Source organism: Equus asinus, chromosome 21 (genome assembly GCF_041296235.1).
Source record: "Equus asinus isolate D_3611 breed Donkey chromosome 21, EquAss-T2T_v2, whole genome shotgun sequence".
Taxonomy (NCBI): domain Eukaryota; kingdom Metazoa; phylum Chordata; class Mammalia; order Perissodactyla; family Equidae; genus Equus; species Equus asinus.
In genome coordinates, this window is record NC_091810.1 from 95,910,055 (window position 1) to 95,925,703 (window position 15,649).

A 15,649-nucleotide genomic window follows, 5' to 3' on the forward strand; every position below is an offset into this window, starting at 1 on the left:
TCGTTCATGTTTCCTCTCTTTTCCCTTGTGTCAGCTTTGGTTTTAAATTTAGCCTCTGCAATGATTTCCAACAGAAGGCAGTTAAAAGAAACGCAATAATTTTACTGAAAGCAAATGTCACTCACCACCCATTGTCTTGCCTTTTGCTGTCTATCAGCCTTCCCTCAGCCTAGGTCCCCACTCTGCCTCATAAAAGGTAATTTTGCCCCACTTTGAGACTTGGGCACTGAAAATATTTGAATGCCCCAGTGGTATTACCAAAGAATTTTCTTCAACAAATGTAGGATTGTCCATAAAAGAAATTCTTATTTCAAATCCAAAGGAAATTGAAGTTTCTCCCATCTTACAGATATACTTCTCAGTTTTTTATGATAAAGATTTAAAACATTCTTATCTATTGTAATAGGAAGGGAAGTGTGTAGGGAAAACCTCCATTCTCCTGGAGAATTTTCCCCATCAAGCAGTTCTCTGCAATATCAGCTGAGTGTCCTACAAATTTAACTCCATTCTGACACTATCTACCTGGAGAGAGCATCAGAGCCCACAGATTAAGAGGTCAGTCTTATGAGACTCATGAGACATTGTCCCACTTCAGATGCCCATTGAAAGTAGTAGGTCCCCAGGTTTCCCACAACATCTGTCTGACTTGGCTACAAATTGCAGATTCTCAGGACTCCCTCCTCTGGTCTGATTAGTTTGTTAGAGTGGCTTGTAGAACTCAGGGAAACACATACTTACATTTATCAGTTTATGAAATGATATGATAAGGGGTACAGATGAACAGCCAGGTGAAGAGAAACAAAGGGTGAGGTCTGGGAGGGTCCTGAGCACAGAAGCTCCTGCCTCCACGAGGTGGGGTGTGTTATCCTCCCAGTACATGGATGTGTTCACCAATCTGGAAGCTCTATTATCGCCATATTTTTGGGATTTTTATGGAGGCTTCCTCATATAGGAACGATCAATTATAACTCCATTTCCAGCCCTTCTGCCCTCTCTAGAGAAGTAGGGGGCAGGCCTGAAAATTTCAAGCTTCTAATCATGGCGTGGTCCTTCTGGTGACCAGCCCCCATCCAGGAGTCCAGGAGCCCAGGAGCCCACCCAGAGTCACTTCATTAGAACATAAGATGCTCCTACCGTTCTTATCACTTGGGAATTTACAAGAGTTTTTGAAGCCCCATATGAGAGATGGGATCAAAGACCAACATATGAGTCATGCATAGCTTAACAATGGGGATACATTCTGAGAAATTTGTCCTCAGGCGATTTTGTCATTGTGCGAACGTGACAGAGTGCACTTACACAAACCTAGATGGTATAGCCTACTACACACATAGGCCATCTTACAGGACCACCTTCATATATGCTGTCTGTCATTGACCAAACATCATTATGCAGTGCGTGAATGTGTCTACTCGCTATTATCTCACAGGAAGGAAGGCAGTGGAGTAAGGCACACTGGACAAAACACAAGAGTGATGAGAATTCAAGTAGTTAGACCACTTCCACAAACACTTCAGTGTTTACGTGCTAAGATGGTAATTTTGAGCCCAGCATAGCTTCTTCTCACTTCTTTCTAGCGCCTCTCTGCTGTCGAGTGTCATCAACAGGCCACATATTTAGTCAGCTAACTATGAACAAGAGCGATTAACTATAAGTGTTGAATATGTCAGGATATAAAATAACATTTACAAATGTGCAGTTATATAAAAATACATATTTTTTCCCCCAGAGCTGTCTACCATCACGTGAAAGGGGTTCTTCTTTATGTCCTTATAATGTGGAAGAATGTAGAAGAATGTATAATGCGGAAGAAGCGTTAGGTTCCCAGTTGTCATATCTCTGACTAGATTCGTATGTCCAAATTAGTGCGGAAACCCCACTTTGGTCTTGAGTTCAAGCTCACATTCAGATCCAGGCTTACCAGTAACCACGCAAGTGCTTCCATCCCCATTTGCTGTGGATTCCTGTGGGAATACTAGATTTGTTGGAGCCTAGAGGAAAAGAAATGGGATAATTCAGGCACCAAATCCCATCCTAAGCCATCAAGACAATAATGGTAATAGCAAACACTTAGGTAGCACTTAAAATGTACCAGCCACAGTTGCTCTAGCATGTTATATATTTTAATTCCTTCAACTCTCACCAAACCCCATGAAGGTTACAGATGAAGAAAGCAAAGCATGGAGAGTTAATGCCTTGCCGAAGGTCATACAGCCAATAAGAGACAGGGACAGACTTCAGAAACCACACTCTTGGTCCCCAAGCAGTAGACCAGAACTGCATGGAAGTTCATACACTTCAGGGCCATTTTTAGATTCTATATAAGGATGTTTATTTCATAATTTGTCATATCATTTCACCCCAGTGTTGTCTTACGACACAGTTCTAAGGAAGAGAACTCAGGGGCGATGTGACAATGAGTTTTAGAACGGGCTCTTGAGTCACAGTCTCACTGTATTTACTCATGCAGGATACTGCGTTCATTTAGAATCTTGAATTTAATCATGTGGTATGGAATCCATGGGTAATGTTTTCACAAGATACAATAAGCTTAAGCATATGTAATATGTCAAAATAGAAATTTCTCTAAATAACGATGAAGTGTATAACGTTTATAGGAAGCTGGCTTCTTGAGTAATGCAGTTTTAAATCCTATGACCCAGAACCCTGTGAGTATCTTTTAGGGAGATTTCCAAACAGAATCAATGACTCATGTTCATATTTTGACTAAATGCGAATAATATGGAGAATATTTCATTAGAAAATTTCCTTTTCTGGAGCTTCCTACTGAAAGTAACAATGTATTCAAATACAAAATTTTCTCTTGTGCTATATAACATGTAATTAGACTTATTAACTCTAGCTGTAAATATATTGATTTGAACTGATTCCTAAAGGTAGTAAATTATAATCCTTTCCATGTCTCATTTAAATCTATGTAGATCAATACTTGAAATGCATAATGTCATACTGATGTGTGTGTGTATGTCACATGAAGAAAAGGAACAAGGAATGTGCTGTATAAAATTACTGGCTTTGTCTTGATAACACGTTAGATCCCTGAGAACCTGGCCATATTGGCTGTATTGTTGTCTCCAATGTACTATTGGGGAAAGGCTTTCGGAAATGAAGAACGCAAACTCTCAATGACAATCTCTTTTGAAATTAAGTCCAAGGGATGACCCAAATTTTAATCCACTAAGACATAAACAAGAAAGCCATTTAAAAACTACTGTAAAACATTATTTTCAGTGAGAAAACACTGATATGGGGAGGAGAGATTTTAAATTTGTTCTCCTAAAAGTGTAGCTTTCTTCATTTAAGATTTAACTCTTAAGAATACAAACAGTTTAAAGTGAATTTAATGAAAGCTCATTTCAGAGCTTTCCATCTAAAGTGCACTGAGTTAAAATGGAGAAAAGTACATGTTTTAAAAGTCTGCATTCAAGCTAATTTGTGGTAAACTTTAAAATTATTATCACAGGGGAAAGGATAAGGGGATACATTCTGGGACTTATTAACAGTTGCTGAAAAAGCTGACGTCCCAGCTTGTATTTATTACCTTGCACCCACTTCCTGTGGTTTTCAAAGGATCAAAAACTAAGTAATAATATTTGATATGTTAGTAAATTGGCACATTCTACAAGACTTCTAATGTATACAATAGAAACTATTACCTCGACTTTAAGCTTCAGTTGTGTCCACAGCTGGGAAAAAGGCTTGCGTTGGTGAGCTGTGGAGCAGGGCAGCGTGCATTTTATGTGTATGAAGAGCTCCACAGAGGAGAGTCCATCACTGATGAAAGAGGGTAAATTCAGCCCATTCTTGTCCAGGACAAGGCCTTAGACACAGGAGATGGGTGATTCTCAGTGCAACACAATGTGGGTCACTTAGATTTTTCTTCTGGCCCAAGTCCTGCAGATTCGTGCAGATTCCTGTCTGAGTTCTACGGAGAAAAGTGGATATAAACTAATTCAAGGGGTGTTGTTTCATTAGAACCTTTGTAAAACATGGAGGGACAAGCAGCATAGCTTTTGAGCAACACTCCTCCCACACACGGACATTAGCCCAAACCCCCATATAGTGCAAGATAAACATAAAGAAGAAAGATTCTCCCACGCTTAACCCTCGGAACATCAAGCTTAAACTTAAACGAAATAATATCCTCTGGCAACGGTGGTGGTTTCTGTTAGAATTTATGATGCCAGATCTCACCGGAAGTACCCATCAGGAGCAAAGTGGTTAGTCAGATCAGATTAGCAATTAGATTCAGCGGTCTCAGCAGGATGCCATGAAAAAAAAAATCTGCAACAGAAGCAGAGAAGGTGGAGCTGGCCCAGTGGCTTAGAGGTCAGGTTCACTCGCTCCACTTTGGCAGCCCAGGGTTCGCCAAATCAGATCCTAGGCACAGACCTACACACCACTCATCAAGCCATGCTGTGGTGGCATCCCACATAGAAGAACTAAAAGGACTTACGACTAGGACATACAACTATATACTGGGGCTTTAGGAACAAAAAAAAATAGAAGGGGAAGATTGGGAACAGATGTTAGGTCAGGGCCAATCTTCCTCACCAAAAAAAAAAAAAAAAGAAGAAGAGGAGAAGGAAGCATGAGCATATTTATGAGCATAAATGAGACAGATCCCAGTGGCCTTACATAAATAAACCCTGGGCAGGATTTTAGACATGCTGAGGTGGTAAAGCATAAGCAAGAAAAAGTGTTGGTATTCTGTGATTCCATTTATGCTCATAAATTGGTGGACCTGGAGAAAATCTTGACCTACATATATAAATTTGCTGTATAGAGAGATAAATACATACGTTTAATACATTCAACAAGAAAGTAAACTTCACTACATCACCCATACAATCATTTAGTTCCTGTCACATTTTCTCCCATGACAAGAATCCCAATTCTCAACAACATAAAGAATGATAGATTTACAATATCACATAATTTCTCTTTCTCTTCCAGCTTACACACAAAAAGTGTCAGAATGTCAATATTGACACTAGCATAAATAATGTGATTTATAAAATCATTTTAAGATAGATATTTTATTTTTCATTTATTTTTGTCCTTAGAATATACTTACTAAAGATGGATAGTCTATCTCATATTTTAAAGTCAGTTAGAATAGTTTCTCTCAGTGTAGTTATATCAGTAACTGGATTCACTTTTAGTTTCATTCTTTGCACTTTTAATATCAGCATATATGGTAGGCAGTCGCCAACGACCTCCACCTGTCCTTTTCTTCCTTGACGTGTGTGCCACTCTCCGCCTTAGAGATGGAGCTAGTCTCCCCACATCTTGAATCTGGGTTGGCCTTGTGCCTGCTTTGACCAGTAGAATGTAGCAGAGGTGATTTCCTGGGATTTCTGAGTCCAGGACTTCAGAGAACTGCCAGCTTCTGCTTTCTGCTTTCTTCTTCTTGAATCTTCTTGGAACCCAGACATCAGGCTTGAGGAAGCCCAAGAAGCCTTGATGATAGACCCATGTGGAGAATAATCATGACCCCTAGTGAGAGTCTCAGCTAAGCCCCCTGCAGACAGCAAGCGCCAACGTGAATGGAGCCATTTGGACCCTCCAGCTCTGGAGCCTACTCTTCTGTGATTTTGTAAAGTAAATTTAAAAATGGCCACATATGTCTTGAGATCTCCTGGCTTTCCTACCCACTCACCCATTTGTTTAACCTGGAACTTCTCTTTCCTTTAGTCCCATTGACATACATTGTCCTTTTCCATTTGGATGCTATGCCCAGAAGTTTCCCATCAGAATGGGACTTTGTCCTAGAAGACAGCTTCAGCTGATTAATTTTGAAAATTCGTAGGACCCCTAATTGTTCCAGGAACTGCGCTCTAGACTGTGGACCTCCTGAGCTCGCTCAAGATGCAGAACTTTAAAATCCACCCCCCACCCCCACCCCACCAGGTTGCAGCTGCTCTTCTCTAATTGGCCCGTCACTCTTTCAGTGAGTAATTGTTGGCAGCTTGGGAGTTCTCCTGTTTTCAGGTCCATCAGATTTCATTCCTTCCATCTACTTCCTCCCTCTCCAGCATTGTCATTATTTTCCCAGTTACATGATTCGGTTTGTGGGGATCCTGTATCTCCTAATTTGACTGAAGATGTTTTGAATGGAGTTTTGGTTTATTATCCTAGTTGCTCTGTCTGTTTCTATGGTAGCAAATTGGGCATTTGCTGTTGTGAATATTAATCAACTCATCCCACAAGTGAGGGAAAGGTAACCTAGAGGGTCTAACAGAAAATCAGACAGATTTGGATTATAATCTTAGTTGTGCCACTTACTAGCTATGCGCACAAGTTTCTTAGGATCTCTAAATCTCAATTCGCTCTTCTACAAAACGGGCATAACAGTGCCCTTTTGCCTTACAGTATTACTGTAACGGAGACAGGACGTGGTGCAACTAATGAAGTTAACACGGGGAACAGACATAATAAGCATTCTGTAACATTCACCACATTTATTACTTATAAGTGACTTCAAATGTCTCTATGAGAGTCCTAAAATCTAAGATTAGACCAAGTCTAGGAATAGCACAAAAAAGGGAAAGTAATTATTTTAATCTCTTCCGCATGTTTTCACATTGAACATTTTCATCAAAGAAAGCACAGAACAGCAGGAGAAACATTCTCTGTAAAAAAATAGTTATCAGGACAGTTACTTGTCATTATTGAGTACCTGTGTTGGGTCTGGTGATCTGCATATGCTCATCCATTGAATCCCTAATGCAACCTTTAAAGTTAGGTGTTCCCAGTCCCACCCCCATGAAGCAGTAAAGTATCAGAGGGCTCTAATAAACCACCCAAGTTCAGCGCATGGAAATTTGATGTCCACTCTAACTGATTCTGCAGGACTCTATGTTGCTGTTATACAAGCAACAATGGAAGGAACTTAGCTTCAAGAAAAGAGGAACTCAGCCTAACCTACTGGGGAGAGGAGTAGAGATGGATGCTCTTTGCAAATATTTGAATAATTTTCATAAGGAAGAGGAATTATATTTCATCTGTGATGCTTTACAGGGCAGAACTTGTCCAGTGGGTAGGAGGTAATGAGAGTAAAGTTCAGCTCCAGACAAGAGTAAACTACGACAGTCTGAAAATTGGATGGGCCACCTTGAGAAGTGATGTGTTCCCCATCACTGGCTGTGTGCTGTGTTATTGGTGGTGCTGTAGAGTGTGCATCTCTTAGACGGCCCTGGATGACCTCTGGGTTCCCTCCTACTTGGAGAGTCTATGACTGTAAGTACTGCTCCAAGCATAACAGAGTCCTGAAAAAAATCAAACCAAACCTTTAGGTACCTTAGGTTAGTTTGGACATTCACACAAAAAAGAAAAGCACCCACACGTCCACGCTTAAATCACCCTCTCTTATGTTCAAATTGCCACTGCTCTCCTGTTCGGAGTCCCTTCACACCATTTAAAGTTATACAGATGGAAAATCAGCTAACATCTACTGAGAGCTTCTTATTTGCAGGATCTAATGGTTCAAATATGTCCATACGTATCAAACCACTGAATCCGTCTAACAAATCCATGAGGTAGGTATATTAGCCTCATTTTACAGATGCAGACATCAAGGCACATCAAGGATAAACATCCTGCCGAGGGTTACAGAGTTAGTAAGTGAAGGAGAAAGGATTTGAACCTAGAGAGGCTCAGAGTCCACACTCCTATCATGGAATGGAGCTGATGATGGTAATAATAGAATTAATAACAGCTGCTAGGAGCTAAATGTTTCCTGTGTTAGAGCTAAACCCTATACTCTGCTCACGACACTCATTATCTTCTCTAATCTTATCCACAACCCTAGGAGACAGCTGAGGAGACTAAGCCACAGCACAGTTACGATCTTGTGTCCACAGATGGTAAATGAAAGAAGGATTTGAGCCCGGGAGGATGTAATTCCAAAATCCCTGTCCTTATATTCTGTGCTCTCCATATAATTTTGTGCAGCGATGGTCTACACTTCTTTTGGTGTGGTCCAACTCTATCCTGATCTCTCTCTCTCTCTCCTAGGCAAACCTGTCTCACACTTTCATTCGTGCTGGTGTAATGAACTGGCAACCCCCCCAGGGAAATCAGCACATGTGGACCTGAAAGGCGACTGTGCATCCTGGGCTCACTCATGCCACCTGCTCTGGGTCTCCTTTCAGCAACTTTGCACCAGTGACTGCGTGGCATCATCTTTCAGGGAGAGTTATTTGCAGTGACTGTTTGCAGTTATTAGAGTTCAAAACCCTAACCTGACGGGGAAACGAAGACGGCGTGAGATTTAGGCATGAGTTAATTTCTGATTTTATTTTCCCGACACCAGAGAATTTACGACATTTAGACCATTAATCATATATAAATCTAGCTCTAACTGGAAAATTCCATCTCGATGCCACCTTAGTAGGACTTGATGATATTTATCTCCAACCATTTTTCCTTTTCACCATTCCTTGGCTCTCAGTATTTAATAGCCAATGCTTAGTCAAGCTGATTTAAGGATTTACCATCTGGATGTTGCATTTCATGAAAAATGGTAAAATAAAATAGAGTTCTCATTTCTTTCCTAGTGTACTTCCGGAGGCCGTGGTACTAATGACTACTCACAGAACATGCAGAGTCCCACAGAGACTCTGGTGGCCAGGACAGCCATTATCATTACCAACCATTACCAAACAACCGTAACTGTGTTGGCCATGCGAAGTACATTAATAAGGAAAGTGCTGATAAGGCTTTCTGTTTTACCTTTTAATATTTGTCTTTTATCCAAATATGATGTTGAATAATAATCTTTTGTAGACAGAATCTCTCTTCCTGATTTTTTTCTGATACATTAACTCTTCAAGGTCATGACTAATGACTTTCTCATGACCCTGAATTTCCTGGATTCGTTTACTCAGTGCAACTGAACAGGTCATTTCTACACATATCTTCGAGTCTCAATAATACAAACTGTCTCAATTGGCAATGCTAAAGATTATGAATGAAATTGATAAGGAAAATTTGAAAATGTGAATATATAAACACATCTCTACCATCTGTGCTACTAGATGAATACTATTCAAAGAGGAATACAAATGAGATTTGAATTCCATGATGTTTTAAGAAGAGATTTTCCTTTCTTGAAAATACCTTAATCCAATATTAAAATTAATTTGCATTCTCAGAAAAATAAACAGACTGGCATAGGCAACAGCATATTATATTAGATGGGGATGAGAAATTGCCTCAGAATTTGTAATTGATCTTGAATAACACACACACACACACCCTCTTGTGAAAATCAAGAATTGCTATATACTTTTCTCAATTTATATATCATTTATATTCATTTCTGCATCATTACATAAGTCCAAACTAAATCAATGTTTTACATACGTTAAATGCTCTATTAGGCACCACACCAAGAGAACGACTAACAGTGAATCACAGAGCTGGGGCTCAGACTCAAGTAAATTTTGGAGGAAGGTGCCCTGGTGTCTTCTTGTTCTCTGCATTTTTTTCTACATCTGAAAACGTCCTCATTAAACTTTCCTCACAGGTGTTTTTTTAGTAACTTGCCCCCTGACCCGGCATAAACTGTGGCTGTTCCTGTGGTTTATCACCAGTCACTCCAGTGGCACGGACTCTGTTCCGCTTTATTCGTTGCCCGGAGCCCTGGGATCAGGGTGCGCGAGGGAGGCAGAAAGCTCCCATTCTCAGACACACACAGACCTCTAAGGTCTGGTCCTGTGTCCTGTGCAACTCCCCTTCTAGCCGCAGGTTGAACTCTCTTTTGAGAAAACGACACTTAAATCATGGCGCATTCTTCGTCTTGTGATTGCTAATCTCAAAGCTTGGTGGTCTTTGCATTTTAGAAATTGCTCCTTATGTATCCTTTATTTCTCATAACTCTGGCTCTCGCTCTAGTAAGCGTTGGCCTTCGATATTCTTATTTATGCAATAAGGATACGTAGGAACCAATCAACCATTTGTTTTCAACTCTGTCCATTCCCCTTCTGCGGCAGTAAATGCCCAGATCCCACTCCTTGGCATCGAGGCCATGTGGGAAGGCGGTGGGAGGTTTCGAGTGTCACCCCCAGGGTGTATCTCACCACATTTCTCCCTCTAGGTCCTCTTCAAAGAGTATTTACTTTAGTCCATCTTTAACACTTCCTTAGAATTTGGCAACTATTGTCCTTGTCTGTTTCGTCAAAACATTCCCAGGATTCAGCAAGATTTTGTGGATAATTGAAAGACTTCTCACCTCCCTCCTCTGGAGTTCACTGTGTATTTAGGTAGAAGGCCTAGGGGGTTTCCTCTGTTTCTTGTGGGTAAATAGTCAATTCCAGATTGTTTTCATATTCTTCTCCTTTTTTCTCTAGGGGATGACATAGTTTATTTCTTGGAGGAGATTCAGCATACATTGGCATACATTGGCGGGCAGACGCGTCTCCTTCTTTTCCTCACTTTCTCTCAGTCCTGTGCTGGGGTCTACTGCTACTTACTCATCAGCCTCTAGCCCACTTTGACCCACAACGGTGGGTCATCCCCCTCCACCTTCCCTCTGCCGTGTCTAAGGTCACTTCACATCCTGTTTACCCCACCTGTAAGGTCAGTGCAAATTCCCAACCGGCTCTCTTGTGCTCTTCTTAGGAATACATAAAACTTTTGAAAACTCTTGAAAACTCTTCTGTGCTGGTCCAAGATCGTGAGAAACTTGGGATGGGGTCTCTGTGGCCGTTTCTAAGAAACATGTCTGATGTAGTTTTCTATTGCTACATGATGACGACTGGTTGGGAACATGCACACCAAAAGGACTTATCTTTGAGGCTTGTGCTCCCTCAGGCTCATAGAAAACTTGTGTCCTCTGTCCCAAGACCCCCACCAAATCCGTCTGCGGTCTGCGTCTACACCATTCAGAGGGCGGCTAGGCTGAGGGCAGGGCACAACATGCCATCTCACTCACCCTCGGTTTCCAAAGTCTAGTCACTTCCCCTCGGATAATGCTCTTCCCACTCACTCTTTAAACCTCATCTCCTTTTGTGTGGGAAAATACTCTTATCTCAGCGTGCATTTATCCACAAATTTATCCTTAAGGCTCTATGGCTAGCAGTCTCCAGAGGCTTAGCCTTCTGTTGCTCAAAAACCCTTTGTGATCTCAAAAAGCTTGGCTCTTCCAAGCCTTGGCTTTCTAAATGCCTTGCTCACAGGAGTTTTAACATATCTCATCGGGAACTCAGTTGATTTCCTCCTTCTCGGCTGCGTGTGCCCTCCCCCAGAGGAGGAAAGCCACCTGCTTGATGGGTGGAAATCGTGGCAGAAACCAGAAAGTGCAGGAGGAAAAACAATGGTTATTTTCTCCAAATTATATTCCACAACAAGAGGAATAAGGCAGAGGTTCAGACACTTGGTAGATGCTTAAAAAGTGTTATTCTCACCCACTCCTCAAATCACTAAATAAGACATCTGTATTATTCCTAAGATCTCTAATGCTTTCCATGAGAGTCAAATGTCCATCTCTTCTATAGAACATTCTCCCAGAAAACTGGGAATATTTTTTCTTAATAGATGGCCGTATATCCTAATCACAATTCCTGAGCTTATGAACAAAGAAATTAAAAGCAACATCAATACAGGAAAAGAAAAATAAATCAGCGTATATTCTAAATTCTGCAACTAAAAAAAATCAGAGTAACCTCAAGCCCTACCAAGTCCCAGAGTTAGTGTGACCTACGAGTTAGCTGACTGTACGAAGGTCCCTGTACACAGATAATACGGTCTCTTTTGAGATGTGGTCTGTTTCCTTCTGTCTGCCAACATCATGTATTCATCGGTTTCTACTACTCTTGTCTACAGCATTCTAAACCATGTGGGTGTGCCGTCTCTCTCCTATAGTGCTGCTCTCTCCCAGCCATCATCCGGAACAAGAGAGACTATATCTGGTTTGTATTAGTCACGGTGAAAGCTAAGCTGCCATCACAGAGTATTCAAACAATACTGTGGTTCAAAGAAGTTTACTTTTTTCTCATGTGCCAGTCCAGCAGGAAACAAAGGACAAGATAGGTAGGTGACTTTTCTCCATAAGGTCCTTCAGGGACACAGGCTCCTACTATTCCATGGCTCCATAGTCAATGCAATTTTATCCATATCTACCTGGACAAATAGCATTCACACCCTTCACATCCTTGTTAAAATTTGCAGGAAGGAAAGAATGGAGCATCAAAGACCTTCTTTTCTAAGGACACAAAGTATGCATCGCATCTATTCCTTTCTATTGGCCAGAATTTAGTCCCATCCCCAATCTTGACTATAAGATGAGAAATACAGTCTCTTGTGGGTAACCAACAGCCCAGCTAAAATTCAGGACATTCTATTACTGAGAGAAATAAGGGGAGAATTGCTACAGTGGGACAAATGGTGTTTCTGGCACCAGCTGTGGGTGTGAGCAACTGAAGCCCAGAGGTTTTCTCCATGCTCCCGTGAGCTAGGAAAAGTCTTCCATCAGAGGAACCTCTGGCTCAGTGCTTCTCAACCTTGGCACTTTGACATTTTAGGTAATTCTTTGTTGTGGGGGCTGGGGAGTGGGGCTGTTCTGGGCATTGCAGGGTGTTTAGCAGCATCCCTGGCCTCTAACCACTCCGTATTACTAGCACCCGCCACCCCCAGGTGTGATACACAAAAATGTCTCCGGGCATTGCCAAAGATCCCCTGGGAACAAACCAGTCTGATTGAGAACCGCTGTTCTGGCTGCAAGACGCATCTCAGAGAGTCTCTTCTTTTAAGGTACGTTCCTTTTGTTTTCAAATAAGCTACCCCGGTGTCAGAATTTTCCACAGGAGTCAAGCTAATTGTATTTCCCCATCATTTTCACTCCTTCAACAAATATCTCTTAAGCACACACTAGATACTAAATCACAGATTTCATGCAGCTTGATGGGAAATATGGAGATGAATTAGCAACTGAGTCCTCAGAGCTTCGTAGTCTCATAAGAAAGATAATACGTGAAAAATATTATATGAGCTAAAAGATATATAATATCAATCATACATGACAGAGAATGAGATGCGTCCCTCACATTATCAGCTTCTTTAGAATGTGCCTGCTGTCCAGTGAAGCTGAGATGACAGTTTTTCTTTTATTTGCTGTTGGGATGACTGAGTTATCACTGAACCTTGTGTTTCCCCCACATTTTGACCTCCAGATGTCCTTCCATAACCATCCAGAGGCTGACCTCACTACCCAGCTCTTCTCTACTAACTTCCCCTAGACAAGGACAAGAAAAAGGGAAATAATGTGCTTGTCCGACAATCTACTTAAGACTAGCACTTCATATTTTAGTCTGGGGTCGTTTGGTTCAAGCAACAGAGTCGCACAGGAAGTACCTTAGGCGAAATGGAGAAACTTGTTAGAGGGTGCAGAGGGACTTCATGGAGCCTGCAGGAAGAAAGTATGTTCAGATTTTACGAGACACCTTTCCAGTGCTCTCTCTCTAAAGGCTGGTAGAGGACTGCTTTTGCCAGCTTTCATCAAGTTCAGCATGGATAAATCTAGTGTTTATCTTTAGAATGTGGAGACAACATGTATCTAGTGACCTCAGCTTTGGGATTTGAGCTGTAATTATAAGACAACATGAAAATGGCTATAATATGTCTTGTTTTACTTGCTAGTCTGTTTCTTTCACTGTGATATATTGATCTTTAAAATATGAAATAAAATTGTTTCATTTAGTAGCAGGATAATTTTTGTAACTGGCCATGCAGATGTTAACTACTATATGAAACTTCCATTTTCCATTTTATTTTTTGTCACTTAAAAAATCTAATCAGCATGCTTCCACTAGTTTTACTTATCTTGCCAGACGAGCGAGTGAAGCCGGTAAAGAATTTGTAATAACCAAAGCATAATTATTAAAGAGCTTCTCTCTTTTAGGTATCCCAGTTTCTGAGTTCTTCTCTTACCCTTGACATTTATACCTTGGAGAATTAGACTCTGGAGATATGGTGGACATGGAAATATCCCTTTCCACTGTGCCCCGCTCACCCCTAATAAATCATCTCAAGCCCTGTGATTAGAGACTCTGCTCCCAGAGAAACTCCTAAATGGGCAAGGACCACAAAACCCCATCTTCTTGGCCACAGCAGATCGAACTAGGGTTTAATATCTGACCCAATCAGTTTCTCTCTCAAAGAAAGCTCTTGGAGTAGAAGACCAAATAAGGATAACAATCACATGACAAAATTTTTTGTTACGTGATCAGCAAAGAAGACAATGGCCCTCTTCGGGATAGAGCAAAGCAAGAGAGTTCTTAGGATACCGGACATATGCCCCTAGAAGTTTGAGTACATATATGAACAGCATGACTTAACACGTTTCTTACCCTGAAGATTGAGCAGATGAGGAGCTTGCTGAATTAGTCCACATCAGTAGACGTGTAAGAAGAAGCCACAGCAGTGTAGCCTTTATCAGCTGGCAAGGACATGTGAGTTTCCCATCAGTCAAGGACATTAGGTTTGAGCCGTTTTACTAGTCTCCAATCCAGAGGGCCATCCTCTAGGTAAGACGATCCCAGGAGCAAGCTGGAGCTGTGGATGATTGGAATAAGTCTGCCAGAAAGCACATGACCCACACGAGACGACTCTATTGTGAGGGCGCTCCCTTCTGGCTCTCCAAAGGACTCGTGCTGTGGCCACACAGGCCTCCGAGGAGGCTTGCCACCCCAGGACATGCCAGACCAGGGACTGCTGCGGGGTGAGTTAGGCAAAAAGCTGTTGGTTCTTTCTTCTAATCCCATCTCTCCACAACCTGATTTTAGAGGACTCTGAAGCAGAAGGGGGAAGAGAGTATAGTCATAATGCAGGCAAGGCTTTGAATCAGAATTTTCAGTGAAATTTTTATTTAGGTTGGTCTAAACTTTTAATATTAAAAAGTGATTATTCATTATTGTGATAATATATTCTCATAACAGAATATGACCATACTTACCCATATGATTGCTGACACTAACAGATGTCAGAAGACCCGAAGAAGTCATTTCCAAAATGTCCTAGCTAGCATTTCCAAAGGAGAGAAGCCTGAAAGCTGAGTTTAGGTGATGTTGACTTCAGTGACTCCTTAGAATGCACACAATGGATGCAGAGAATAATAGGAAAACTGCCTGACAGGAGTGTGATATTCTTCAAGAGTGAGGTTGGGTTTTTGGAAAGGTGTAGAGTCTAGGTGATAATTATGAGACAATCGACCCTTTAAAGAGTACGGTTAAAAAGCCATCAGACCATATTAAAGACCTTGTAACCATCATAGAACTGAGTTTGGGGATCCAATGAGCCTTGAGAAATTAGAAAGATTAAAAATAGATATGATGGTCACATACTAAAGAAACGGACTAAATCTGACCAGTATACCTTGATGGTAGTGTGCCCTGGGCTTTCTGGCAGAGTCAATGGTTCTTGGTGTTAGATTTAAAGAATGGCTATTACAAGGCTGAAGGGGATAAAAAGAATTTACTATTCATTTGCCCAGAGGAAATTTTTTACAGTCTGAAACAGTACATCAGGATTTCTCCAGATATCATCTACCTACCAGTGACTGATGTGGATGGTATTTGCAGGTATTTGCATATTTAGATAATCTGATTGTATTCGGAAAGACTTGGGG

The 15,649-nt window shown here is 41.2% G+C and overlaps 1 long non-coding RNA gene across 1 annotated transcript; it reads right to left on the bottom strand.

Moving 5' to 3' along the window:
• Positions 1–63: 63 nt before the first annotated feature.
• LOC106836587 (uncharacterized) lies at positions 64–15,307 on the bottom strand. The gene is made up of 3 exons (XR_001399391.3): positions 14,373–15,307; positions 3,678–3,946; positions 64–1,991 (listed from the first exon to the last, which is right to left on the bottom strand). It is a non-coding gene; the product is annotated as an uncharacterized lncRNA (long non-coding RNA).
• Between the last annotated feature and the right edge of the window lie 342 nt (positions 15,308–15,649).